The sequence below is a fragment of the Mytilus galloprovincialis genome, chromosome 1 (assembly GCF_965363235.1).
Source record: "Mytilus galloprovincialis chromosome 1, xbMytGall1.hap1.1, whole genome shotgun sequence".
Lineage (NCBI taxonomy): Eukaryota > Metazoa > Mollusca > Bivalvia > Mytilida > Mytilidae > Mytilus > Mytilus galloprovincialis.
In genome coordinates this window covers 86,033,217-86,060,014 of record NC_134838.1, presented here as the reverse complement: position 1 = coordinate 86,060,014, position 26,798 = coordinate 86,033,217, and the positions used below count along the sequence as shown (strand labels likewise).

Sequence of the window (26,798 nt, the reverse complement as noted above, 5' to 3'; positions counted from 1 at the left end):
AATCGCACCTGCGTTTTTTCAAAAATTTCTACAGTGTGGTATACAAATTATCGAAACATTTATCAGATCTAAATCAAAATATGGACAATTATTATGTAAAGGGGATCTTAAATAATTTTAACAGCTTCAGAAATAATAATTTTTAAACATTTTTTGCTGGACCAAATCATTACTTTACTTTTAATTTCATGACCCAAATTTATAAACAGTGTAATTAATATTTGCTATTTGAGACATAAAACATGAAGAAATGGAGAATGAAGAATTTGGAAGGGTATAACAAATTGCAAGTAACACGCTGTCCACACTAAGAACTATATTTGTAGGAAATTCAAAGGACAATAACTATGTTCCCTGAGCCTCTTTGATATCTAATATGTATCTTTATCTGATACATGCATTGAAGACCGATTGGTGGCCTTCGGGTGTTATCTGCTCTTTGGTCAGGTTGTTGTCTCTTTGACATGTTCCCCATTTCCATTCTCAATTTTATTCTAAGGTAAGTTTATGTCTCTTTGCCAAACAAAAAATGTTATAAAACAACAAGTATAATCAGAAAACAAGTTTTAAAACTTTTTCATTATGGTGTTGCAAAACAAATATTGGTAAAAACCTTTTTTATGATTTCAGATAAGAAGTTCCAGATAAGAAGTGATCAATTCTATGCTATTAAAAATCAAGAGTTGTACTTACTGACAATGAATTGTTTTATACATCACAGCATATCTTTATAGGTATTGCCATACAGAGATTAACTCTTGGTTGATCTTCATCGTGTTCACGAAACCGTTTGGATATTTGAAAAAAAAAAGCAAAAAAAAAGCAAACAACATCCAAACATCGTTCATAGCTATATATTATTAGTTACATAGTGTGCTAGTGACCTAATACGGTATATATGGGGTCAGTAAATACCATATGGGGTGACATCGAAGCTCGAATCCCCCAATGATATGGAATTAACTGACCCCATATATACCGTATTACGTCACTAGCACACTATGTAACCCATTTATCTTACCGACTATCTTAACGTGTGATTTTAGACTAGTAACCTATCAAAATGAGCAAGTCTTCAATACTGTTAGCATTAAGAAACTGCTTCCATTGATCCTATAAAAACAGATGCCCCTTATAACAACGCATTAGGTTTAAATGTGTTTTATAAATTTATTTCCATCTTAATCATCAATTTCTTCGTCTGTTGAAACCTTTAAGATTTTTTTTCTTTGTACCGTTTTGTTTTTATAAAAGGACGTAACACCACTACTTACCGTGTGTGAAATTAGCCCCGCCTCCCTTCTTACCTAATATGGAATATAAAGGGACGTAACACTACTACTAACCGTGTATGAAATAAGCCCCGCTTCCCTTCTAACCTAATATGAAATATCCACGGTCTCCACGCGGACGCTTTTAACCAACCCTAGTCCTAGAAATGTATAAGAGGTAAGATAAAAAAGGTTATGGGAAGATGAAATGGGAAACAATTGTCCTGATTTATTCTAAAATAATAATGAACAACAATTCAAACAGCAATCAACGACAATCACGGAGTTCCAGAATTTTGGTGGATGTTGTTTTATACGGGTTTATATTTCTGTTTGATATTCAAATCAAAGGGCAACAAACTGAAATGACATAATCAATTTTCTCCTGTATGCTACGACGAAAAAGGGAGTTGTTGTAATTTACGATAGATGAGACTTGTGTTAAAAAAAAATCTCATCCGAAGCGCTGAAAGAGTTATTGCGGGTGTTCTTTTTATTTGCAAACAGTTGTATATTCTTCCTATAGTGGTAATCAGAATTAATGTAACCCTTCTACCGGCCGCGGCTGCGTATTAAAATATACCCCACACGGCTAAACTAATGCCGATTTACGAGAGGGCTTAGCCGTTTGATGGACAAATTGAAGATCACCATTCTCAATATCAAAGTCATTTTGAAGGTTCATCATATAGTGCAATATAATGTCATAATATTTGAATTGAAAATTTTATATTTGAATGCCTCGTCAGGGTACTTTTTTTCTCTTAGATTTCTTTTGTTTCAAAATCACATTAAAAAAGATGTGTTTTATTTTCAAAGTAAACTCAAATTAATAAGAGTTTGGCCGTTTTGTATTTTTTTTTTTTTTTTTTTGGTATTGACGCTCCTAAATGACTTCAGTATTTGGTTGTTGATGATAATTGGAGTTTTTAACGACATTGGCTGGTGATGTCAGCCCTCGCACGGTCGGAGATTTTATCCTGATTGAGTCTGTCAAACATTCGTAGGGATTACTTTAACTTTACCATTGAGAATTGCTCCTTATCATGATAGGAATCACAAGCTCTTGATGTATACTTCATGTATTGGTATTGTAAAGTGATCTATTTTATTGTCTAAAAATGTTTGTCTCCAGATAAGTTGAGATTCCAGGAATCTAAATAAAATGACATTCACAATATAATTGGTTTAAACGAAATCATTGTACAAGGCGACTACATAATTCAACTGGAATGACATATTGATCACATTTATTTCTAATGAAATGTCCTAAAAGACCCTTTGCTAACGTCAAATGTTATTTTTGCGACGTCAAACTGTGACATATCGAGAAAGGGTGCATTTTTTGACTGATTTTTATCATTCAAACTGATTTAATTTGAAAACGAGTGCATGGACCCCTATTTTTTAAAACGACATTTTGTTTCATTTTATAGGGAGATGATGTGGACAAAATTTTATAAAACTGTAAATAGTGCATTTTTTTTTTAATTTTGATAAATGTACATAAAAAAAAAATGACGTTTTTTCAAAATTCATAACCATTTGATAAATATGAGTTATTTCTGAATAAAAAAATGCATAGATTTTTAGGATACTTACAAAATACAGAAATTACAAATTATTTAACAAAAACAATTTGTGTTTATCTTTGAAAACAAAAAAGTTATGTCTTTTTTCGAGAGGAAAAATACGGCCACAAATCCGAATTTTGAGCAAACATACAAATTTTCGACCTCAGTTAACTCAAAAAGTAGCACATGAAGGTATATTTTTTATTACATATTTGATTTAATCAGGCAAAAAATAGCCTATATGCAAATTTTCATCAAACTGTAAATTTTTGTAAATGTGTTTTGAAATATTACACTTTTGATTGATTTTCGGAATAAATTCGATTGATCAAATAGCTATTAAATAAGCAACTGTTCAAATTTCACGACATCTGACATACTAATGCCCAAATGAACATCGGATATAAAAACGAGTAGATGTGATATGGTTACTAATGAGACAACTAACCACAAGAGAGTTTATTAGGGCTCACAATAAAGCTGTCTTGAAGCTCAAATATTAACCTAAAATCTAGAGATACTTTTTTACTCGAAAACTTCCGACTTAAAAATGAATGATCCATTTCAGAGTAAACATTATTTATGATGTAAAAATTGTAAACTGTCATTTATCAATTTTTATGTCTTCAACTATGTTTTAAATTTGTGTTCTTACATTTTTTTACTTACTATTGATAGTTGCAAAATCGATCTTCGAATAATATCTAGAATTACGAACGCATTGCTAAAAAATAGTCAGAAAACAGTACCATTCAAAATTGTTTTTTCTAACGGTTTTATATAGGTCGAAAAAAAAACCTTACATCGAAGGGCACCTTTAGACAAAAGCAATTCTTAATGGTAAAGTTGAAGTAATCCATTTGAATGTTTTACTGAACCAATCATGATTTGGTTGACCGTTATATAAATGTCGCAGAAGAAATCAAATATCAATGACTTGTTCAACTTGTGGTAGCAGCGATGCCGATCTCTTTCCTGGATATGACATTGTATTTACATGGAGTTACACGTTAGATGTCACTAGTGGAGCAGGAACTGCCTAACTCTTTCAAACCCGTGACATGATTTTGAAATTGCCAATGTATCTTTATTTTGAAATCTTCTCATAAATAGATTTAAGGAGGCTCGAGGGTATAAAAATTTCAGAAAAAAAATAAACATTTGTTTTTCATTTCAAATTTTTATTTGTTACCTTTTGTAGTTTTTACTTATCATATGGTACAAAAATCATTCAAAACAAACGATTCGTGTTGACCCCAGATGACTTTTAAAATGTATACATCATTGAAAAAGTTCCAAATTATCTCCCTTTGGTGGAAAAATGCCATTTTTTGGCTTTAAAATTGAAATATCTTTTTTAACTCATCGGTGACCTATATTTTTTAATATAATTTCTATATAAGCTGTACTTAAACTAAATTATTTTAAAATTTGAGCAATTTCTGTAATAAATTTCTTTCTTTTTTTTCGATATTACTTTTATTTCTCCTATTACTTTAAAAAAAAAAAAACAAAAAAAAAACACCTTTACAAAAATGTATGCTTCTTTCGAAGGCAGATTGTGAGCGCAAATGAACGGTGACCCCACTTTTTTATTTTATTTTTCTGTTAAATATAAGATAAAGTTCATTTATAGAAAAATATAGAGAAATCCTATATAAATGATTTAGACCCGCGAACCCCCTTAACATGTTTACCCGCCACATTATGTATGTATGTGCCTGTCCCAAGCCAGGAGCCTGTAATTCAGTGGTTGTCGTTTGTTTATCATGGTGCTATATATTTTTTTTGTCGTTCATTTTTTTATATAAATAAGGCCGTTAGTTTTCTCGTTTGAATTGTTTTACATTGTCATTTCGGGGCCTTTTATAGCTGACTATCCGGTATGGGTTTTGCTCATTGTTGAAGGCCGTGCTGTGACCTATAGTTGTTAATTTCTGTGTCATTTTGGTCTCTTGTGGAGAATTGTCTCATTGGCAATCATACCACATCTTCTTTTTTATATTAGTATGAGCTAAAAGGATATTTTGCTAACAAATATCGTAAACAACGATGCTAATATCATGGCAATAGTCTGCTCCTTTTCTGTATACCACATTATTTTAATAGCAGAACAAAGTTCCTACCCTTCATCTCGTAATATGTAAAACTACCTTATTGATTAAAAGAGAGAACGGGATACCAAGGGAATGGTCGAATGCATGGGTTTTAAACGAATTAACAATGCCATTGCAAAAAATAAAATAAAACAAAAATGACAAAAGCACTAACAATAGTCTATAAAACACAATATGGAACACCGAACGTTGCTTCATGAACCCCACAAAATTTTCTTTTAAAATTCCCGTCCAGAATGTTATGAAATGTTTGTCAAAAGACGTTAATTTCACTATATTTGTAATCATTCAATTAGTGATTGATCTTTGTTTGAACATATGATTTATTAGAATTGCATATTGTTTGTACATCAAATGCCAATCTAAGTTGTTCTGTGGCTTAATTTGCATAACAAATCTGTTTTAATTATTTTCGTTTGGAAACTTCCTTTATTATTGTTAAATTCCAGTAGCTGTGCTTCATTAAAATGCGAACATGCAATACGCATTTGTCTATATTAGTCCAATAATACATGTTTCAAGTTCAATTTTTATAACTCAGTCATGTAAACAAAATTAATCATTAAAATTTTATTCTGAACATCAAGAGATTTTTAAATGAACGCAGGGTTTTCAGTATCTTGGGCTCTATCAATTTAAGGGTGGAGATTTAGTATGCTTCAGGAGATCCCCTTTGTTGAATGAACATTGATATTAAGTTTTTTTTTATAAAAACAGTGCTATTTTGTCTCTTTGTTTGGGACACTAATCTACGGAATTCATAATGTGTTTAGTTTAATCAGGGTACCCTATTACCGGTACCAATAAGGCATATACCATTGTATTTGATAGCAACCAGGAACGCGTATCTGACTGCATCTTTTGTTCCTATAGCTCGTGAAGATTACAATATCTTTATTCTCATAACCATTTCAGATACATAGGTACAGAGAGAGTGCAAAATATGTACATGAATGTAGATCTATTCATAAAACATATATACAATGCAGTTGTTTCAAAATAATATACATTTTAGCCAGGAGGACCCACAAAATAACTTTGAAATTGGTTTGAATTAGCTAAGTTGATTACTGGCAGAAATTTGGCTTAGCAACAGACCACATACAAATTTATTAGAGAGGTGTGTCCATGGTTCTTTAACATTCAAGAGCATGCCCCTCTCTCTCTACTTCGGGCTTTGGATGTGTCGTACAAATTCCGATCGGACGTGACTGCATGTTCAAATACTCCGCTCAAACAGACGCCAAATTTTGCAAGGCTTTTACTTTTTGATTCGAGTTCACAGATGAGAATTTTGTAGTAGAAACGTCCGTCTGGTGTACAAAATAACTAGCCCAGATTCTTGGTTTCGTTTATTTTTACTTAATTGCTGACGGGAAAAGTCTAGGAACGATAATATTTATAAACTCTTCCCATCCTTTCAGCTTGAAGTTAAAGATAATGTTCATAAAAGATAAAGTTTGAATATCATTTGTTTTAGATATAAATTTAAACATTGAATCGTAAAAAAAACCACACCAAAAACAACACATAAATACAACAGTAAAAAAAAAAATTTAATTGTTTAATGTTTATAAACTTTAAGGATAAGGGATTCTGAAAAATTGAAAATCCCATATCCGACCGAACCCAATTTCTTTACGAAAGTTTACACGATACGATTTTCTATCGGAATTGGCAACAATGATGAAATTAAATGCATCCCTTTAAAACAATTTTGATTTTCAACCGAGGTAATATCTTTTCTCTTTGATCAGTACATTATTATACGGATTTCATAATTTGTTCAGACTAATCAACGCACCTAATTACCGGAAATCGGTACGGCAGAATGCAATAGGGAACGATTAATAAATCCATTGTCTTACAATGACACTCATTCGAATCACTAACGCATACAAAAATATTTTGTACACGATTGACCAAAATTAATCAAAAGTGTCATTTGGATAGGAGCAGCAATTTTGCATGGCAACAAGCCACAAAAGACCCCCCCCCCCCCCGAGAGTTATTACAAAGATATTTTTAGCATTCCTATACGAACGAGCTGCGCGCCTTTCCTTGCCGTCCTCTTCTTATTTTCAAATGAGTCGGAGTTTCTTCATACACTTGTCAAAAAAAGAAGCCAGGTTATTTGTTTTCACATATTGATGATGTTCTTTCCATTTAGGGACGAAATCAAAAGATCGATGTAGGATAAAAAAAACTTAAATCTAATAGTTTGGGGGGGGGGGGGTCAACATTGCTGCAAGTTTTGTTAATCTAAAATCGATTTTACATATATCCCTATTGGTCAATCAATTTTTCCCAAATTAAGTTAAGCGGGGGGGGGGGGGGGGGGGGGGGGTCAGTGAAAAAACTATGTGAATTAAGTTTTTTATCCTTCATTGAACTTTTGATGTCGTCCCTTACAATCCAAACTTTTCTGATTGGTTTCAATTAACATATCATCAAGAATCAGAAAGTATAGAATTAACAGACATGGCTTCCATCGCCTCACTTATATACTTCTAATGGTTTACTTTTACGAATTATGACTTGAACGGTTGTCTCATTTGCACTCATACCATATTTAATTATCAGTGACCTCGAATTTGACAGAAGTGTCATCTCAGTAATAGAAAATATGACAAAAGAGACGATTTTAATTTTGAAATTATCAAATTGTCCACACCTTTGAAGCAGTATACCAATTTCACCTGAATGTGGGATATACCTTTCACAACTCATTCGATATTCAAGAGCTTATAACAACTATTCAGACTTTATAAACAATTCACAAATGTCCTTATGTAGAAAATGGTGGATAAAACCTGGATGTATAGTTAGCTAAACCTCTCACTTGTATGACAATCACATAACATTTCATTATATTAACAACAGTGTGTGGACACATCAAACAGACATAATCAGGTAAAAATGTCAAAAATCAAAACTCCCCGGGTTTCAATTATTAATACAACATTGGTTTTCAGATTTTCGGGTTAAAGTAGATAAATCTAGATCAGCGCTTCGAACGCACCTGAATTGTAAAGTGCATATGTTCAATGATTTATATTCCTCAACTTGATCGTTACCCAAATTATTTTATATCCTCGAAACAAAGGTGACGGTACATCAGATGCCTTGTATAAGGTGTAATGATAGTTTATGCGAACTACTTTTGACGACCAAAGACAACCAACAATACACACAACATAGAAAACTGAACATTGAGCAAGAAAAACCCACCGAAAAAACAACATGTCCGTCATCTCGGGTCTAGCTCGAGTGAGCAAATTCTGCTCCACATGTTGCTCGCGTAGGTACAAAACCAGCCCACAATCAGGTAGGTCACACTCGAGGAAAGCAGGACCGGTTTGAGATAACAAAAATTGGAACATATCCGTCGTCATTTGTGAAACATATTCCATAATGGTCAATCATCTTATGATAGCGTTTGTAAAATTTTTGAATAGACGATTTCAAATTAACTACGACGAACTCTTGGTTTAATAGCTTCCATGTAAGCAGCAACCCTTTATAAATGCAATCATGATAGAATACCGACTATGAGAGGGCTGTATAGCCGGTCAAGGTCGTTAAACATAGATGATCTATCTTCATCAAATGCAATCTCTGGAATATCGTTTCAACATAACTGCGCAATATATACTCCATATAAATCAAGGGCTGTTTGAATTTTTCTACATAGAAAGTGAAAGTTCATAAATATTTCATCAGCAATCTACAAAAAGAATATTAATCAATTTATTCACTTTTTTTTTATTCTTTAATAAAAAAATTATTTGTTGTATATTAAAAGTACGGAAATAAATAACAATACTTAAAGTGCAATTAATTCTTAAATATTATTACAAACAAATTTACGTTCCGTGTTTTAAATACGAATAAATTTGATTTTTTTCGTATGGTAGGTGACTAGTAATTAATGCGCATACATATATTCATATTGTTTATGTCTTGTCACTTCAGTTAACAAACAATTTGTTTAAATAATTGTATTGCATTTCAATATCTATAATACTAAAATTACGAGGTCCAATTTGTCAGCCGTCATCGGGTAAAAACGACAAATCAAAGAATTCAACTCTATATAGAACTAATATAGGACAATGGTGTAGATTAAAAATTACACCACTCCAGACCCCTTTGTTTTCCACATAATTAATATTGCCAATAATTAACAAGTTCTGGGTCGAATCCGATACCGATACCAATAGTATATTCACCTGTTAGCTATTACCTTATCTGTACGTTCCGCATTTGACAGGCGCACCACCAAACGGTGTATTTAGGATTTTGCTATATACACGGGTCATAATCAAAGGGCTGACACTACTAAATTCAATCATTGTCAAATGGTTCCCTATTGTAGTTTTATTCAGCAATCAGCAAGACTTTCTAAGATAACTAATATAGGACAATGCTGTTGATTAAAAAATACTCCATTCCTGGATAGCCAGGACCTTTTGTTTTCCAAATAATTAATATTACCAATAATTGATAAGTTCCAGGTCGACGGGTTCAAACAGAAAGATTTGAAAGCAGAGAAAACTTTGTATCTTATAATCGACATGACTTTATCAGATGACAATACTAATTACTAAAATAAGGCTTAGGCATAGTTATATACTTTAATTCAGTCACGGACCCGCGATATCACGGGTGTGTACTTGTACTTACTAATATTTGCGCGTCTTCAAATAATGTAAACAGAGACTGTAAACACATCTCAAAGAGACTAAAGAGCATCGAGTTACTTAAAGAAAAAAGCAACAAGTAGTAAACAAAGACAACTTCTGGCAATGCTCCTGACTTAGACTGAATATAACCAAATGCAACCACTGGAAATGTTCCTGACTTAGACTGGATATAAACAAGACAACCACTGACAATGCTCCTGACTTAGACTGGATATATCCTAAGGCAACCACTGGCAATGCTCCTGACTTAGACTGAATATAACCAAAGGCAACCACTGACAATGCTCCTGACTTAGTCTGAATATAACCAAAGGCAACCACTGGCAATGCTCCTGACTTAGACTGGATATAAACAAGACAACCACTGGCAATGCTCCTGACTTAGACTGGATATAAACAAGACAACCACGGACAATGCTCCCGACTGAATATAAATATATGCAACCACTGGAAATGTTCCTGACTTAGACTGGATATAACCAAAGGCAATCACTGGCAATGCTCCTGACTTAGACTGGATATAACCAAAGGCAACCACTGGCAATGCTCCTGACTTAGACTGAATATAACCAAAGGCAACCACTGGCAATGCTCCTGACTTAGACTGAATATAACCACTGGCAACCAATGGCAATGCTCCTGACTTAGACTGGATTTAACCAAATGCAACCACTGGAAATGTTCCTGACTTAGACTGGATATAAACAAGACAATCACGGATAATGCTCCCGACTTAGACTGAATATAAATATATGCAACCACTGGAAATGTTCCTGACTTAGACTGGATATAAACAAGACAACGACTGACAATGCTCCCGACTTAGACTGAATATAAATATATGCAACCACTGGAAATGTTCCTGACTTAGACTGGATATAAACAAGACAACGACTGACAATGCTCCCGACTTAGACTGAATATAAATAAATGCAATAATAGGCAAAGCCCCTGACTTAGACTGAATATAAACAAAGGCTACCACTGGCAATACTCCTGACTTAGATTGAATATAAACAAATGCAACGGTTGAACCACTAGCAATGCTCCTGATTAAGACTGGAATAAAAACAAAGGCAACCACTGGCAATGCTCCTGATTTACACTGGAATATAAACATGTAAGAGTGAATTCTAATAAACTCATCAAAGATACAATGCTTATTTAACAGACAAACAGAAATATCATCATGTCAATCCCTATCCTTTTACTGTATACGTCGTAGAATGTTAAAAGATATATTGAATGTACAGTAAAATTCAAGCCTGAAAAAATTTACCATATAATCTTATAAAGGTGCCTCTTGCTTATATGTGTACTTGTTTAATTAACATTGGTCTTACCAATGGATGAGTTTAGACAAATATTGAACATGCAATCAATTGAGACTTTATGACTTATGAACCTCAGGATCTATAGGGAGTATATAAATAGTCAAATATGATAAGATATATATAAGGTTTAGATGTGTACAACAGTAATTTCTCGGACTTACTCGGTGGTCTCGTGGAATTGTGCTCGTCGCGAGGGTTTGTGTCCCGGTTGAGTCATTACCAAAGACTTGGAAATTGGTATATGCTGCTTCTTTCGATATGAAGGGTTATAAAGAGCAAAGACTGGTCGGGTCAGAGTCAAAATAATGTGTCCGAATAAGTTAAAATGACATTATCATCTAGTGTCAACTAACATGTTACAATTCATTCTTAGTGGGTCGTTCTAGTACAAAGCCGGTTCATATATTGCATTTAAAACAAGTTATCTTCTTATAATAATTCAGTTTGCCAGAGGACGTTATATAGATTTTCATTTTCATCATCATCATCATTTCCCCTCAGAGTTGAATTTTAGAATAAATTCATTCATACACAGCTTAATAACGAATTTATTTTACAACAAATTGAAAATATTAACCTTTTCTGCACGATCTTTCTAATAAAATGTAATTTATCAATAGAATATATGCTAAATTAAATTTACTTTGAACATGCAAATTTCATTCCGAAATCTCTATTGTTCGTATCTTTGATTTTACACCGAACAAAACATATCGCACCTAGGATACCCTAGATTAAAACAGAAATATTCCACTTTCTGGCCTATATCGATGTTAACTTCGTGGCTGATAATGAAGTACTAATACCTATTTAATGCGAGCTATTTCATACTTTATAAAGATGATTAGTTACCTATAATTGTAACATTTGACAGTTGATCACCTTTATTGCCCGAGGAGAAAGTAATTTGTTGAAAAGCGTCTGATGAGTCTATTGAGTTACACACCCAACATGACGAAAGCTTTTCATTTCACCACAGAAAAATATGTCCAACCAGGAACATATATATTATTGCGAACCCTATCCTAGTTTTCCATAGATTCACCTGCAAGTTACCTGTCCATTTAAACTTTTGGCAGTTCTATTGTCCCATCTAACAAATACAACAGGTATTGTTCTCTGTGTAGTTTATTCACTCAGACCTTTAAATTTCTTCTAGGAGAAATATATCACTCATTGATTAATCTACCTGAGTAAAAAATTGAACTGTCAATGAAGAAAAAATACTTATACCAATACTAAGTAAGGACTCACAAAACTGCATGTGGTGTTGTATTTATTCGATACCTGGAGTAACTCGTTTTTAATGTGTTCAATATTACATTTGTAATACTGATTCAAAAATTAAAAGTTGATTTCTGATCAAATATTCAATATTTTTGTGTGTTTGATAAATAAAAAATTGAATATTATTATTTTTAAATTAAGGTCTTCATAAACATAAGTCTATAAATGAACAACAACAAAAACATGTAAATTCATTGGAAAATACTAAAAAATGTGTCTGAAATAAACTTTTTAGTATTAAACCAGATTTTATATTGAACAGATTGAAAATATATTAATGATAATATTGAATAAATACAATATTGCATACAGTTTATGTGAATTATTAGAAGTATTTCAATAAAAAAGAAGATAATTTTTTGGTCAGGTAAATTAATCAATGAGTGATATATTTCTCCTAGAAGAAATTTAAAGGTCCCAGTGAATAAACTACACAGAGAACAATACCTGTTGTATTTGTTAGATGGGACAATAGGACTTACAAAAGTTTAAATGGACAGGTAACTTGCAGGTGAATCTATGGAAAACTAAGATAGGGTTCGCAATAACTATACTGTTCCCAGGTCCAACAGACCACATACTTTAAACGTGTAGCTCATTTTCAAATGTCATTATGGCTTAATATTAGGTAAATTACGTTGCCTTAATAACTTTTTGGACATTTCATTATTCTCCATCTTTAATTAAGAGGAAGATATTTTATATATTATTGGTTAGAAGACTACATGCGTACCATTTATAACTAACTGTGTGGTAAAGTAGTTTACACTAAAAGGTATACAATAGAGGAAACGGTCGAGGGTTAACATGATTAAGCAATATTTGGTGCATCGCTTGCAGTTATATTCATATAGTAGCCAATTAAAATCTATCCAAGTTTGATTAAGAATGTAAATGTCTTTTAAAAGAAATTGTAATCTTCATTTTAGTCGATTTCAGCAGGTAATATGACGTAATTTTATTATTGATATTCCTTTATAGATGCAAAGCAAATCATACATAACTTACTGTAACAGTTTAAATTTATCTAATAAACTGAATTTTATTTAAAACCGTGTCTTATTAATATAAATGCTGCAAATTACCGAAACAATATTTAAAAAAATAAGTACATTAGTATTCGTAGCCTGTTAATAATGAATAAACATGAAGATCATCAAATACGTCATCAATAAATTGTAAATGTAAAAATTAGGAGATGTGGTATGATTGTCAAATTAGACATGTTATCAGAGTCCAATGAATTTAATGTAAGCAACTATAGGTATGTTTTAATGGCTAGCTAATTCGACATTATCAAAAAAATGGAGTTAAATGTACTAGAAAATACTCGATCAAAGATCAGCTCAAAAGAAAAAAATATGTTATGTCATGGAATAGTATCTAGAGGTTAGATTTTTTTAAACACATTTGGTGTCTTCCTATTTTATATATATACTGTTTAAACAAGAGGATGGCGATTTTTTTCTTAAACAACTTTAATAAAACTAAATCTTTTTTCTTTTTTTATATATTTTCGCCTAAAAGTTAAATTCTAAGGAAACGTTATATTATTGGCTGTTCTCAATAATATTATTGTTTATGTCATATGTGTTCATCCCAAGGATGTCATTGATGATTCTACTGCTCCGGGCTGTAGTGTGATATATATGTCGGTTTGTACGACTACCTCCTTGTTTTACAGAGCAGGTCGGAGGAATATTTAACCATATGCAGTACTCTTATGGAATATATATATTAGTATAGTGTGGATATAACTTTATTTCGGGAAGATTTTTTTATTCTATTTCACCTGTCAATCACAGGTAAGATATTAATACAGATGTTACTTTTGTTTCTTGTACAGATAAATATTGATGTTTATTCGTTTAAAATGAGACATGTTACAATTACACTTCTATTTGTGTTCTATATGACCTCTAAATAGCTACGTTTATATACTGTCAGGATTAGATAAAAATAAGAAGGACTTACTTTGGATATGGCAAGAATATCTAAAGCATCCATCAATATTTATTGTTTCAGATTAAAGGATCATACATGTACATACACATTACTCACATCACAAAAAACAATATTGACGATTCCTTGCATGTGTGTGTGATTTTAAAGTCTACATTTGCCCTTTTAACACGATAGAAAATTCCATTGGATGTTTCTCGCTTTTGGAAGGATTTTCACCATTTTAAACCCTTTTTTTACTACTACATTACAAGTCCTTTTTTATACGAAATTATATGATTTTGTTGTATTTCACATGTATTTAGTATATTTTAAAGAATATGTTCAAATCCTTCATCTTAGCGAGATTTTAAGATATGTTTAACACACTTAACTATTAACCTTTTCAACAATGCGATTATATTCATATCTTTACAACTTTTATTCAAAGTAGAAACTACGTTTCGTTGTCGTATAATGTTCATGTCTTGTTTGCGAACACAAGATGTATAGTGGCCTGTCACCATATACATGATGTATATGTAGATATATTTATTTATGTTTTAGTTATTACTTTTAATATACTAAGAATTCACCACTACCAAATATGGCAGATACTTTTTCTACTTCACACTGAATTTTTACAAATCTTTGAAACTGTATTTTTAAACATTACCTTTTTTTTTTTTTTTTTTTTTTTTTTTTTTTTTTTTTTTTTTTTTAATTAAACCGGTTTGTGTTGAAATGCATTTTGATTGACTTAAACAGAACTGGAAAATAAATTCAATTAATCTATAAATACAGCGAACCTAATATGACATTTGTTTGATGTTGACTAGCAGAAAAAAGGTGGGTACCGAATTGAAATCACTACCAGGACAGATCTTTTTTGTGTTGTTGTTATGGTTTTCTATTAGCAAGCATCGATTTTATAGTAAAAATTTAAAGACTTTGATGCAGTTTTTCTCCACGAACAGATTACTGATTCAACTTAAATAACTTAGTTCAGTATTAGTTATGACTTTGAGAGTAGTAAACTTAGTTGGTAAGTTTACAAGTGGTATAACACGTCAATTTTATCTAAACATTACTTAGCTAAATTATTTCTTTAGCAACAGTAAAATCAGGAAACTGATCCATGTCCTAATGTTAAAGTATAAGTTTACATACAATTTTCGTGTGTCATCATTGAATAAGAATGTGTGACAAACTGTCATGTTCTTGACCACAAGATGTATTATGAATGATTACATAGACCGTTAATATGCAGAGACAAAATATGTTGGTTTATAAATTGGTTGTTTCTCAAAGTCTTATGTAAAAAAATAATCTTGTATTTTAAAATATTATAAGCACTGTAAGTCAGTAGTTAATATGGCACCTTAGGTACCAGTCTAAATTCCTTATCTATTATCTAAGTCAACAAAAAATTAAAAAATATAAATGCATTGACATAAAAGTTATCACCAAAACATAGAAGATCAGTAATTTATTGACATTTTTAAGCCAACAATAGTTTACCACGTTAACCGATGTCATCACCTTGTAAACATGTATACAGCTTCTTGGCTGGATTAAATTAAAAATGGTTGCATGTTTGAATCTAAAGATGTCCTAAGTCAAAAATATGCAACAGCTAAAAAAGAAAGAAAAGAAAAGGATAGGAAATAAAAGGAAATAGGCAAAGATAGGGGTGGAAATCTTCGTTTGGAAATACAACGGAAAAGTTTTCATACGCACATGGAAACCTTTTAAATTATTTAGACTTAAACAAAAAGTGGAAAGTTTCACAATGACAGCACATATCTGTCTATATTTTCCTGCGGGAAATTCCCAAAAATGAGATATAAAATAGAATGTTGTGAAGCGGTTTACCACCAAAAACCATTTAATCACAAGACAAAAATGGACGACTTCACACAGTGTGAATTAATTTGGTTAAGTGTTTTCAATTCCTGTGTTTACTGTAGAACAGTTTGCATTAACAATATTTTATGACAAAGATATGTATGTACATAAAGACACACACACACAGACAGGACAGAAAAACATACGATTGGACAGACAAATACAAGTACAAAACAAAGAAATATATACGAACGATTTAATGGATGCGCCAAGGCAAGCCTAACAGAGATTTACAGACGGACAAATAGACGTACACATACATTACAAAGAGATATATGGTTGTACATTGTCGCACATAGACATGACGAAAAATTGAGAGGAGACATAAGCACACAGAATACGGAACAGAATATATACAGACATGTAGGAATCTGTTATTTAGTTGTTTTCGTTTGTTGACGTGGTTCATAAGTGTTTCTCGTTTTTTTATATAGATTTGACCATTGGTTTTCCCGTTTAAATTATTTTACACTAGCCATTTGTGGGACTTTATGTCTTGCTGTTCGGTGTGAGCCACGGCTCTGTGTTGAAGACTGTTCTTTGACCTATAATGGTCTACTTTTATAAATTGTGACTTAGATGGAGAATTGTTCCATTGGCACTCATACCATATGATCTTCTTGTATCTATGACGTTTTTAAACGTGGTGATAATTTGATTACCTCAATACATGTTATGTACACGGGGATGCTTTAATTATATATTTCTTCCTCCCCTTCATGTCGCCTTAGTCTCTGTCACTCCTTTATATGATTACAGTCAAAGAGATTAACCACCTTCCTTCCAAAAACCGCAACAATTGTTCGTGTTTTCAAATTCTGGTGGAATCTCTAAAACAGAAAACTAAATAAGGGCACAATTTCATTATGTCACGAAGCCAAAGAATTTCACTTAAAAGTTTTCAAAGGTTTAAGAATAATTTTTACTTTATTTACATATATTTTGTTGAGAAATTAGAAATTAAAATGAAGTTTTTATTGATGATCTCAAGAAATTTTACACAATTTGTTTTAGTGGTAACACACATAACCATATTTCGATATTTTCTCTTTTGTTTTTAAACTGCCTTTGATTTAGTTAATCACAGGCGATGTTTTTTTTTCATCGATTCGTATAGAAAGGTTAAGCCGGTAACATTTACACGCACAAAAATAAGATAATGTTGAAATGCGCATTGATTTGTTGTGAGTGGCTTAAAGTCATTGTGCATATATATTGCTTGCATATTTAGACGTAGAACACATTAAATATTATAGAACAGATAGGCTCTGCAAGGCATGCCAATCGAATCGGGATGAAGGGTGTGAGTTGCCTCTCAACAATGAGGTTATGATGAATAGGCGAAAAATCATGCCTTGCAATATAAACGAGCCCACCTAGTTATACATTTTTAACGTATGTAGAGAGCGTGGTGTTCATCATATATATTTATATATGTATATATAAGGCAGCGGATTGAACTTTCTAATTCCGACTGGAATTGGCTGCATATTTGTACATCCCACACAGTCAAAGGGGTGCCCAATTTATGCAAGTGTATTACTGCTGGACGATAGAAGTATTGAGCTGACAATAAATATAAATCATCAGTACCCTCAGTCATTCCATGGGTCGAAATTCAAATTGATGTTAGTGATCAATTTACCAAAATGGGTTTCCATTTCCCTAGCGCTTTTTCAGTTTATGAGGCCTTGGATTTGGACAATTCCTTTTTTCCAGTCTGTTTAAAAAAAACTTATGGAATTTTCCAGAAATTACTGCCAGGAACTGAAACTGAATGGCAAAACAAAATTAATATATTTTCTATTATTGCACCTCAAATCAAATAATTTATATGTTGATAATTAGTGTCCGGTTATAATTTCATGGAATAAAAAAGTCTTGTATAACTGAGTCATTAAATTTTTTATTTCCTTTTTAAATTTTGCCCTGACATGCACATAGTACCACGCCTTTGTGATGTGGTACTTTTCTTCGCCTGCTTTCTAATAGGTCTACTGAACAGGAATGTAAATTGATTGTTTAACATGACAAAATGGAGATCTATAAAAGCAAAATGTGATTATCAGTACTTTATCGTGGATATCATATCATAAAATAACATGTTAAATGATCAGCAATGACCTATGACCTTAGCTGTAAAACATTTATAGTCATGATCAGTATGTATATAACGAATTCTGTTTGATTTTTGCCCAATAAATATGTAGTATTCGATAGAAAAAAGGTGGGATGGTGTTAGTTGTTTTGTTTTTTTATACATTTGTTTTTGTCCATGGTTTTTATTTCTTTGAATAACGGTTTCTGAAAGCAACTTTGAAATTCTCAAATATTCGTTTGCCCTGACCCAAAAAATAGGCGACAAAAAGGAGATAGAAAGCAATAGATTTTTTTTTAACATTGTACTGACATTTCCTGGCGACATTATACGTTTGCCAAACAGGACTTTTTACACCATGACATAAAAATGGTGTAAAACAAATCTTTCTCTAATCATTTTAGTCACATGATATCATTAGTATATCTTATCGAATCACGCGTTTTCAATGAAAGTTCGCAAATTTGTTCGCTATGATTTTTTTTATTTTCGACCGAATAGAAGTTATCAAATGGGAGACTTGCTTGTTCTCTGTGTAAGTTGATTATAAGAATAAACTAATACTGAGTCTATACAATTATCACTCAGTCTGGTTTATAGTTACTTTCTTTTTGGGTGTAACAAAACTGACAGTTTTTTTTCCATATTAGAAATGAATAACACAGTTTTTTTTACTGAAAAAGTCATAAACATTAACGTATAACAAACGTATCGTTGTCAAATTCACATTAATCACATTATACATCAAAATACATGTCAGACAAAAGGAGGATACTGAGGGAATATCGTCTTAAAAGACTTGCAATATTTACAAACTGAATTGCTGGTTTTGATTATGTTGATTGTCTTGAAAATGTCGTTGGTTTTGAATATGTCGGTAAAGTTGACTGTCCTGATTGCAATATATTTAGTGTTGAATATGTCGGTAATGTTGATTGTCCTGATTGCAATATATTTGGTTTTGAATTTGTCGGTAATGTTGACTGTCCTAATTGCAATATTGTTTGTTTTGAATATGGTGATAATGTCTACTGTCCTGATTGCAATAATGTTTGTTTTGAAAATGATTGTAATGTTGACTGTCCTGATTGCAGCAATGTTGTTTTGAATATGTGGGTAATGTTGACTTTCCTAATTGCAATATTGTTGGTTTTTAACATGTCGGTAATGTTGACTGTCCTGATTGCAATAATGTTGGTTTTAAATATGTCGGTAATGTTGACTGTCCTGATTGCAATAATGTTGGTTTTAAATATGTTGGTAATGTTGACTGTCCTGATTGCAATAATGTTGGTTTTAAATATGTCGGACTGTCCTGATTGCAATAATGTTGGTTTTAAATATGTCGGTAATGTTGACTGGCCTGATTTGTCCTGTAAATTGTACAACCTATCTAACATTTTAATAGTTAGTTATAACTATGTTTAAAGATGTATAGGCCGTTAAGGATGTCTGCTGGTCATGTTTTTGAATTCTTGTCATATTTTCGATTTTCTCAGGTTTTATCCATACAAATGTATTAAAATATTTTTTACACGAGACCCCACTTTTGTCTTCATAAATCTGTTCAATAGATCATTGATGACCATTTGAATTTTTGTCATGAAATCCTTGTTATTTTTTCTTGGTTTAAAGGGTAAAAAACAATTCCAATGTTAACAAATAGTAAAGTCTGAAGAAAACCCTTTTCCCGCCATTTTCTAAATGTCTCGTATTTTGAAAACTACACACGAGACTATCGATTTTATTACTTCATTTTTTTTAAATATCAAAGTTGTTTTCATTTTAAGCAATCACATGAAATCCTTGTTATTTTAAATTAGAGCAGCAGACATCCTTAAGTTGACTGTTACATTTACTACAAATTATTTTTTCATACGTAGCAGTGCAAATAAATGTTATTTTGTTTGTGTAGTTACATTTTTTTTTAGATACAAAACATAAAAATAGCGAAAAGAGGATTTTCTTATTTTATCAATAGGAACGATTTTCATTTTGTTTGAAACATTAGAAAAGTAATTTGAGAATCATATGATATTTGTTGAAAGCATTTTATGAAAATGTCTAGTACTTTAGTTCTCTTTAAAGTACACACACCCTTGAAGATGATGATAATGACCTTTACACATTTCAATCTAATATACATATAGAAATCGAATACAGAAGGATACGTGTTTTAACAAACGTATGTTGCATAGTGCTAACCTTAATATCATAACTTCACTTGTATAGACTTAATGTTCTTTTTTCCATGTAGTCGGAAATGATGCACAAATGCCGAATTGATACCCCATAGTTTCATAAATAAGCAAGCCTTTCTTTCAAATGCGTAGAATTACTTTTGTAAAATTTTTCCCTTAATTTATTTTTTTTAAAGTGGAAAAAAAATGATAAATGAATCTTGGATGCCTAATGTGCAAATTGTTGATTTTTTTTAATCCTGAATATTCACAGAATATTTGCTACTGGACATTAGGTAATTTATAATCACACACACATCGCACGGCACATTTGATCTATATTGTGTATTGTAATTTTTCTCAGTTTCTTCCTTCAAACTCTAGATTATAGTATAAGTTTACAAAGTTTGATTACATTAAATTTCATGAATGTACATTCCCATGACTAGTCAAAAGATTCGGCTAAAAATATATAAGCATAAATTAATACGCTATGCCACCTCTGTAATTTGAGGAAAACGGACAAATGGACACATAAGATACACACAAAACCCAAGCACAAGAACAATTTTTGAAAAACAAATACAATTTTATAAATATAAGTGCATGTTCCCATTGTAAAAAGTAAAATCACAAAAATACTGAACTCCGAGGAAAATTCAAAACGAAAAGTCCCTAATCAAATGACAAAACAAATGATAAAACACATCAAACGAATGGACAACAACTGTCATATTCCTGACTTGGTACAGGCTTTTTCAAATGTAGAAAAGTAATTCCAAGAGGGGTGCAATTAAACGATATATGTAAGCTACCTACCAAAAACATAACATTGACAATAAATATCTTCGATAGTAAATAAAGGGAAACGTTTCGACACGTGAAATAATGAAATGATTGTATTATTTATGGCCCTCGCAACGAAGTTGTTGGTGCCATATAGTTTTACCCTTGTCCGTCATTCAGAAATTCCGTCATTCCGAAAGTCCGTAATTCCGTCATTCCGTCATTTCGTCATTCCGCAACAAACCATTATATGGAGTTTTTTTCTAAATGCCTTCAGATATTGGGCTGATTTTTGGTATGTAAGTTAACCGATCAAGTTTAAGTTTCGTTCCGCTCCACTAATTTTTGCCGAAATTACGGGCTTTGGACTTTGAGAAATTGTTGAAAATCACAGTTGTACGGACTTTTTTTCTAAACGCTTTCAGATATTGGGCAGACCTTTGGTATGTGAGACTACCATCATGTTTGTGTCCACATGTGTTTATATTGAAATTGCAGATTTTTCAACTTTTTGGGACGGGGCCATACGTGTCGATTTGACACATCTAGTTTTTAAATATTTGTATAGCTGCTTCTTCGAAAATTAAAATCAAATTGTTTTATGATAAATTTTGTTTATTAAGATTTTTCACACCAAAATTTCCAAATCAATGACTTACAAATTTGTATTTATTTGTTTCGTTGGTTGATCGTTTTTTTTTTTTGCAACAGATCTTAATGATTTATTTCAAATCTTTTGTTTTGGATTTATACAGCAACTTTGAGAGGATAATATACCGACTTGTTTACCCTGTTACTAAGTATCAATTGCTATAACGACAGCTAGCTACTGTAAATAGTTTTTGCAGGCAAAGATCTTTATGAAAAATAAAAGGTTTTTCAACTGTTGGCAAAGGTTTGAAAAACCATAAAAAGTGATAGAAATGTGAATACGGTTTACTTATTTTGATTTGTATTATTTAAAGAGAAGTTCGGTTCAACGATGCAGCAACCCAGCAGTGCAATACAACCAAATATAATGGTTAATTAAACAATAGACAAGCTGTATACTGTTGAAGACAATGTACATTGTGTTTATTTATAAAATAACTGCTTTTGTACTCTTTATGGTTATTGTCTCCAAGGCAAACTAAATGCACTAATGTTTTCTTAACATTACAATGGGACTATTTATATATATTGTTTCTATAGATTTTGACGAACATTTACACATATCAACTCTATGTTTTATTATTTTTTTTATTACGTTACATATGGTGAACAGTTTGGTATTTTGTTGCAGTCTTAGTAAGGTTGTCATTTGTATCGTCCAATATCTAAAAAAGATGTTTGTAAAAAAAAATAATGTCTATAGTAAAAATATTTATTTTTTCAACATCAATTATTTCTAGTGACTTTTTAAAAATGCAAAACACACAGCAACATATTGCATATTTTTTTTTACTCTTTAAAAGTGGTAAAGTCAGAGTGCAGAGCTTTACCAACTTTATTCTAGTTTGATCTTTCAAACCATTTTTATACGTCTGTTCGATTAAGATGCAATGACAAAAAAAAAGCAAAAACCATATGTAATTTAGATTACATCTAGATGTAGCTGTATCAAACTTGTTTGGAAGGCTATTTTAGAATTTTCATTCTCTTAGGATTGGTCAACAATTCGACCATCGATCCCACAAGTTGATTATACATTACAAAAAAAGCAAATACTTTCAGGAAATTTTAAATCATATTTTATACTTTAATCAAAGCTGTAACTTTTATATAACTATGATATTATAAATATGTTGTAATCCTTCATAAAACTCTTCATTAAGTATATGTCGTTACATACATGTACATCATGCCTATAGTGGTATAAACTGTCAGATATGTAAGTTATATCATACCATTAAGTCAAGGTTATGAGAAATGTATCGTGTTCTTTTTGAAAATGATCAATTTGTGACAAATAAAAATAGCTCCCTAGTCAATGAAACCAGGGGCGTAGCTGCCGTTAGGCACTTTAGGCACGTGCCTACACATAATTTTTTCACAATTATTAAAAAAGCCAAAAAAAAAAAAACCAACGTTATCTGTAGATGAACTCCAGTGAGGTTGTCAAAACTCTTTGATTATCGAATGTCATCTGTACACTAGTCTCTCGTTCTTAGTGAATGGAATATTGGATATAATTGAATTGTTTTAATGATTTTACCAAATTATACAGTAACTATAAACTAGAACTAAAACTTACTATATTAAAACATAACTAACTATATATCACTGAACAGCTTTAAACACTTATTGGCCTTTATCGTGTATACCTCACTTGCAATAGCAATTTAAAACATTTGACTTATCTACAAAAGTATTCCCAAGTCCAAATTAAGAAACAAATTGAAGAGTTGGGGATGGCTTTTTTCATAAAGGAATGGACAACGTGGATACAAGTATCTTGTCTCAGGGGAGGGTAAATCGTACTTTGTAAAAAATTGCTCCGATTCAAACATAAATTCTTTTCAACTGACATTATTAAGATGCTTGGTTTCTTGATTGACAACATTTTTTTTTATGTTTGGAGGACGTGCTTTTCTGAAAACCCCATTTGATAACCCCATGGGTACCAACTGTACTCATCTTCTTAGCGATTTGTACCTTTATTCATATGAGGTTGACATTAGACAGTAGCTCCTTATGTAGAAAGAAAAAGGTTACGTTTATCCTTAACTTTTCGCTATATAGATTATGTTTACTCAAAATAATTAAAAGTTTGGTTACTATATTGAATGTATATTTCCGTTTGGGCTTGAGATAAAGAATACTATAGATAAGTTAAGGCTGCCTCATATCTTGACTTACATTTAGAAATTGTCAATGAGAGTGGGTTGAAAACAACATTTTACGCCAAAAGAGATTTCAGTTTCCTGATTGTGAACTTTCCATTTCTGTGCAGCAAAATTCCAACATAGCCTACATACGGAGCATATATCTTCAAGTCGATACGATACTCCTATAAGGATTTCCTCGATGAAGAGTTTTTGCTCACAAAGAAGCTATTAAACTATAAGAGTTCCAAGTGGTGAAATTGAAATAATTCCTTAGTAAATTATGTGGACGCCATTACAAGTTGGTTGACCGTTATTGGATATCTATTACACAGATGACAACGGATATGTTCTAATTGACGTTACCACAATCTTGTCTTCTTTTCCCAGAATGTAGCCTACCGAATAAGAGTGGGATCTGCTTCGATTCCGGAACACCTGAGCTCGGCCCCGGTTTTTGGTGGGATTTGTGTTGCTCCGTCTTTAGTTTTCTTTGTTGTGTTTTATGTGCTATTGCTTGTCTTTGAGTCTTTTTCTTTTTAAGTCATGGCGTTTTAGTTTATTTTAGACTTGTGAACTTGAATGTCCCTTTAGTATCTGTGGCCCCTCTTTAACAACTACCTACCAGAATCTGAAATTATATAGATCAAAGCAACTATTTGTCTCCTTACTGCCTGAAACAAATGCTTCCTTCGTTAAAACTTTGAGTTAATGACTTCTATAATTTAATTTTTGGAAAATAATTTCAGCTCTATATACAATACAATAGTTCTCAGTCTGATCTATTCATTGTCTGTAACAATGTACATTAAACAAAACACGCAGTCTGACAAAACTACGCCATCTTTAACAAAAAAAGATGTGACTTATTACTTTTCTAACGCCATTGCTAAATATATATTCTATCTTTCAATATTTTCACACTGTTAAATTATAATGAAATAAGACTAGATGTCTAATTCAATCAATCATAATGATAAATTGCAGATCATTTCTTTTTATGAATAAGTATAAATCTGTTACCTTTCAAACAATTCCAAGTTTTATGTAAGTTCAAAACCATATACTTCTTTAATTTATAAATGTAAAGGTAAGTGTAAATTAAGAAAAAAGACAATACTTCGATAAATTTTAATCATTAAACCATGTCAAGTACATTTCCTATTCTCTCTGTCACACTTACCATTATCTCTTTATCTCATCATGTTTTAAAAGTGAAATCTGTAAACAAACCCGACCTAACTGAGAACCTGTAATAACCGAACTCTGTTCTGACACATGTTTACGACAAAAGAGATAATTTCAGCTTTCCAAACTGTGAACTTTCTATTTCTAAGTAGCAACATTACAACGGCGCCTGCATACGGAGTATCTATCTCCCAATTGATACGATATTCCCGTCATTGTATTTCCTATCATGATTTCCTTGATAGAGTGTTGCTGAACTTGCTGATCACAAGACAGCTATTAAACCAATAGTTCAAAATGGTGAAAATGAAATTATCTCTTCGTAAATTTTACGGACGCCATAACGGGTTGGTTGACGGTTATGGAATAACCGTTTCACAGATGATATCGGATATGTTTTTTTACGTCATAACTACAATCCTCTTCACTTTTCATGAATCTGACCTACCGAATTAGACTATTTACCGGGTTATAATAAAATGAGCAACAAGACGGGTGCTACATGTGGAGCAGGATCTGCTTACCCTTCCGGAGAACCTGAGATCATCCCCAGTTTTTGGTGGGGTTCGTGCTACTTAGTTTTTAGTTTTCCATGTTTTGTCATGTGTACTGTTATTTGTTTGTTTTTTTTTTTGTCATTTGTAGCCATGGCGTTGTCAGTGTTTGACTGTCCCTCTGGTATCTTTCGTCTCTCCTTTAAAATGTATTTTGACATTATTTATTTGAAGATTCAGATTCAATATTTTATTAAATAATACTAACTTGTACTCTTTGTGATTATAATTAAGCCTTTGAAGTTTTAGTTGATCAGATATTTTTTAATAATAACACTCGAGTAGCCTTATCATGGACATGGTAGAAAAATGAACCTGTCAGTGATATTTACATACTCATGTACTAAAGGCTACAAAATCCAAACAACTTGACAGTGGTGATAATGACACCTTCCTTTTAAAAATTTATCTTTATCATTTCATTTTTAAGTTTGGTTTTACGTGCGTAATGCTATATTTTAATTGTATCAAACATTTTGTTTATGGTTTTTGTTCAATCCGTTATTTCGTCCAAACAGAGTAAAGGTTTGTGACATCGTACATTACGCCTTTTTATGTCATCTTTCAATGTATTTATCGTCACTTAAAACCTTACTAAATGCCAATAGATTATGACTTAAATCACCAATTGTTATTACTTTTAAAATGATGTTTTTTCTCACAGTTTAAATGTTTGCTTATTGTAATATATATCTCTAACACTCTTGTAGATAGACAGAAGCTGTAAACAGCAAAACAAGATTGAGAGAACCTGCACAATAAATGATAAAAGCAAATTTACATCAAATATTCACTTGCTGCAAATATTCTAATGACTTCTTATGCGAGGTCCTCTTTATTTGGGGGTAGGGGTTTTGAAGAATTTCGAATTTAATTTGTTTGAATTTAATAGTTTTGTCAATTTGCTTGATTCATGCTCTTTGAAGCCCCTTGTTTTGAATATTGAATCAAGCTGGTAGGTTTTGAATATTGAATCAAGCTGGTAGTCAACAATTTCAATATGTTTTAAAATGTCCTTTATTTGTTCAATCCACATACCATACGTGTCAT

General features: G+C 31.7%; 1 protein-coding gene across 1 annotated transcript in view; it reads left to right on the top strand.

The window, feature by feature from the left end:
* Positions 1-13,926: 13,926 nt before the first annotated feature.
* The window catches only part of LOC143042690 (putative ferric-chelate reductase 1 homolog), a 35,832-nt gene continuing 22,960 nt past the window's right edge, over positions 13,927-26,798 (top strand). The window contains exon 1 of the mRNA XM_076215134.1: positions 13,927-14,094. The gene's annotated coding sequence lies outside the window, so the exon portion shown is untranslated. The remainder of the gene's footprint in view (positions 14,095-26,798) is intronic.